Source organism: Corvus brachyrhynchos, unplaced genomic scaffold, assembly GCF_000691975.1.
Source record: "Corvus brachyrhynchos isolate BGI_N302 unplaced genomic scaffold, ASM69197v1 scaffold97, whole genome shotgun sequence".
Classification (NCBI taxonomy): domain Eukaryota; kingdom Metazoa; phylum Chordata; class Aves; order Passeriformes; family Corvidae; genus Corvus; species Corvus brachyrhynchos.
The window spans coordinates 4,791,099-4,795,637 of NW_008239758.1; the positions used below are offsets into that span (position 1 = coordinate 4,791,099).

The window sequence follows — 4,539 nt, forward strand, 5'->3', positions numbered from 1 at the left end:
ACTCTCTGCTACGGTGCACAACATGGCACCCTGAAAGCTAAATAGTATTAATTTAATAACCTTCCATTAAATGTTTATTTTCATTTAATATGTAGAATTCTGATATTAAAACTTAATCTGACTGACAAATATCAGTTTCTGCTCACTGTATTGACGCCTACTAAACCAAATTCATTGTTTATATCATAATATTTACTTTCAGCATGACAACTACACTACCAACTACAGCAGGATTTAATCTAATGAACAAGCTTTAAACATTAATTGGCATTTACTCAAATAAGCCTTTAATTGTCAGAACTCAATCTGACTCCACAATAAAAAATGACACAATGCAAGCACATATTAAAACAAGTAAAACTGGAATTGACCTTTAATAGCAATATACTTCCTTAGCATCGAGCCCAGTGTAAGATCTGTTGTTCCACTTATTTTTAGTGTCAGATACTTGTTGATCCACAACAAGTTGACCCAATACCTCTCCAAAATATCACTCTGTCCTTTCATCCAAACTCACTTTATTCCATCACGCACTAATGAAAACAGATGTTGCATCTCACAGACACGTAACGCAACGTCGGTGAACGCATTCCCTCAAGAAAATTTCAATGGGAAAATGTTTGTAAGTTTCTTTTGTCAATTACTCTAGTACTAACAGCAAATATTTACTGCATCCTTTGGAAAGCAAACAAACACAGGGCACATGCCGAGGTGCCCTTGGTCAGTTTCAACACCCTGTCCTGGCTTCACGAGCCGACAATAACGCTGACAAACGCAGAGGCAGGGAAAGCCAATGTTCCTACTCATGCCCAGGGCAGGCACGGCTCCGCACTGCCCGTCCCCGCTGCTCTCCTGCCCTATGCCCGCGAATGCTTATGCACAACTCTTCATTTCTGCAGGGCTGCACCCAGCTCCAGCATGCTGTGTATCACCCTTAAATTGAGGGAGAAGATTGGGGTGCTGTCCGTGACCTCCGGCACTGAGGGGGAAGGTTGGGATGCTGTGTGTCACCCTTAGATTGAGGGAGAAGATTGGGGTGCTGTCGGTGACCTCCGGCACTGAGGGGGAAGGTTGGGATGCTGTGTATCACCCTTAAATTGAGGGAGAAGATTGGGGTGCTGTCCGTGACCTCCGGCACTGAGGGGGAAGGTTGGGATGCTGTGTGTCACCCTTAGATTGAGGGAGAAGATTGGGGTGCTGTCGGTGACCTCCGGCACTGAGGGGGAAGGTTGGGATGCTGTGTATCACCCTTAAATTGAGGGAGAAGATTGGGGTGCTGTCCGTGACCTCCGGCACTGAGGGGGAAGGTTGGGATGCTGTGTGTCACCCTTAGATTGAGGGAGAAGATTGGGGTGCTGTCGGTGACCTCCGGCACTGAGGGGGAAGGTTGGGATGCTGTGTATCACCCTTAAATTGAGGGAGAAGATTGGGGTGCTGTCCGTGACCTCCGGCACTGAGGGGGAAGGTTGGGATGCTGTGTGTCACCCTTAGATTGAGGGAGAAGATTGGGGTGCTGTCGGTGACCTCCGGCACTGAGGGGGAAGGTTGGGATGCTGTGTATCACCCTTAAATTGAGGGAGAAGATTGGGGTGCTGTCCGTGACCTCCGGCACTGAGGGGGAAGGTTGGGATGCTGTGTGTCACCCTTAGATTGAGGGAGAAGATTGGGGTGCTGTCGGTGACCTCCGGCACTGAGGGGGAAGGTTGGGATGCTGTGTATCACCCTTAACTTGAGGGAGAAGATTGGGGTGCTGTCCGTGACCTCCGGCACTGAGGGGGAAGGTTGGGATGCTGTGTGTCACCCTTAAATTGAGGGAGAAGATTGGGGTGCTGTCCGTGACCTCCGGCACTGAGGGGGAAGGTTGGGATGCTGTGTATCACCCTTAACTTGAGGGAGAAGATTGGGGTGCTGTCCGTGACCTCCGGCACTGAGGGGGAAGGTTGGGATGCTGTGTGTCACCCTTAGATTGAGGGAGAAGATTGGGGTGCTGTCCGTGACCTCCGGCACTGAGGGGGAAGGTTGGGATGCTGTGTATCGCCCTTAAATTGAGGGAGAAGATTGGGGTGCTGTCCGTGACCGCCGGCACTGAGGGGAAGGTTGGGATGCTGTCACTCAGCCCCTAAATTGAGGGGAAAGGTTGGGGTGCTGCCAGCTGCCCCCTAAACCGAGGGGGGAGATTGTGGGGCAGGTCACCACCACCCAGAGCTGAGGGGATGCCGAAGGGGAGCTGTAGAACAATGTTACCGCCATCCGTGGTGTTCCGAGACAATGACATCCCTTCTCCCCTGAGGTGATAATGTATTTTGGGAGGTGGAAGGGGGATGGAGCCCCATGAGTTCACACTTACCAAGTGTACAGAAGTATCCAGGAATTCAGACATTCTGTGCCCTTCCAGGTGGAGTATATGAATGGTATCATATTCCTCTGAAAACCTTAGTTTGGCTCACAGTGCGCTTGCTCTCACACTATCAATTGCAATCAAACAGTTGATCCTCTGTAACTCAGCTCACATTTCAAGGCTTTGGATCACAAACACAAGGACAAAAAATACGCTCTCAATGAAATGGGAGATTTTTCTCATAATCTCATAACTCAGGTCTTCGAGGGGAAAAAAACTCCCAGAATTAAACTGTAAGATTTCTGAAAAGCCACTGGTGTGATAACTGCAGCAGTCACGTGTAATGTGTGTGAAATACTGGAAAAAAAATAATGAATTTTGATGGCTTTGTCATCCCCCTGGAATGCTGCAAAGTCCTGTTAATCTTTAAATGCCTGCCCATGGCTGTGCTCAGTTGCCCTGAACAGCCCTGCAGAAGTTGATGGGAGCAGTCAAAATGAAAAGTTGCAAATCAATCCCTTGCTTTGCCAAATGAGTAACCTGAACCAGTTTATCCATTAAGATGTAAATTGGCAGAAAGACGGGGAAAGCATGGAGGCTGTGTTTACTCATTTCCTGTAGAGGAGTTAATCAGAACAGCACTAAACGCCCCTGGTTATCTAGAAAGTTTACTTTATCTTTGATTTATTGTGCTTTTCCCTATCAGATGTGGAGCTGTTTTTCTAAGCATCTTACTGCCTTAGTGCCTGCTGATGCTGTCGAGTTTTGGATGCTCAGCAGGCAATCTTAATTCTTATCTCAAGGCATTTACCCTGCTAATATTAGACTGTTAATATCAGCAGTTTTGTAAATGCAACTTGTTTCTGTTCAGATAAAACATCGTAATTTGAGGGAATCTTGGTCACAGTTTTTCTAGACCCTCACATTTTATGAGGAAGGCAACATTTGGAGTGACCCTGCTAGAGAGTCATAGCTCAATTCCTTTAAGTTTCTGCAAAGTCTGGTGTTCAGATTGCCCAGGTAATGCTGGTCATGAAAGCTCTTCCATGAGCTTCCATTATGTAGGTGAGATATATGCATAAAGGTTAAAAGATCAAGCTCCTAATACTATAATGATAGTAAAATACCTTCTAAAACCAGAATTTATAGCATTAGGCACTTCTGAAGTGTCCTCCAAAGACCCTTACAAGTGTTCAGAGGTTAAACTTTATCTCTCCCTTACCAGAAAAGCACTAATATTTCTTATTTCGTTCCTATTTTAGAGATAAGGAAGCCACCCCAAAAACCCTGAGAGATACGACGGTGCACTATCATAGCTTTCAACGGATGGAATGAGTCCTGCAAAGACTGAATATAAACCAACAAAACCACTCAAGTGCCTGTGCTGTCCCCTTGTGTGGTATCCCGTGAGATGTTAGATTAGCCCAGAAAAAGCACATTACAATGTATTTCATACTGTGTTCTGCCTAAATAAAACCTTGGGGCTTAGAATAGAACAGGTTCTGTCAAACCTTCTGTGATTCAGACACAATTATGCAAAATAAAGCTGCTTTCCTTTTTTTGTTTGGTGTCAGCTTTGTTGACTCGCTCTGTTCGGTTTCACACGCAATTCTTTGTTCGCTTAAATAGATTGAGAAATGAATTGATTTTCTCTCCTCCCCATCTTCTCTATCTTAAATGCCAGTATTAGCAGATTCTTTCAGAACCCCTGAAACAATCCATAAATTAATGGAATTATTCCCTGTTTATCTGAAATACACTACTTCCTTGCTATCTCGTCCTGAGCCTTTCCAGATCTGTGGGGAGATCCATAACACTGGCAACTGGAGAGAGAAACCATCGCTGCTCTTAAAATTGTTTTCTAGCTATGGAGAAAGTGCACGCTCCGTGTTTTACTTGCACTGTAATTTAAGAAACACGTACACAGTAAAGCAGGAAATCAATTTAGTTACTGAATGAATTCATGTTTTGTTAAGTTCGTGCTGAGCTATGTACCTTGAAAGCCTAATTCCTGTGGAATGGGGCTCCTCACAACAAAAGCAGGGACAGTGCTAGACTCTACCCTGGTACTTGCAGAGAGATTAAAGAGGGCTGTATCAATACCAAGCACAAAATATGATGGATATGCAAGATAGCAATATGCAAACGTTTCACTGTTCCTGCGTCACAACAGGCGGGCACGTCACCTTTTTAATAAAATT

The 4,539-nt window shown here is 45.4% G+C and overlaps 1 long non-coding RNA gene across 1 annotated transcript; it reads left to right on the forward strand.

Annotated features, from left to right (window-relative positions):
• Nucleotides 1–924: 924 nt before the first annotated feature.
• Nucleotides 925–3,900, forward strand: LOC108448741. The gene is made up of 2 exons (XR_001864747.1): nt 925–2,018; nt 3,601–3,900. It is a non-coding gene; the product is annotated as an uncharacterized LOC108448741 (long non-coding RNA).
• Nucleotides 3,901–4,539: the final 639 nt, after the last annotated feature.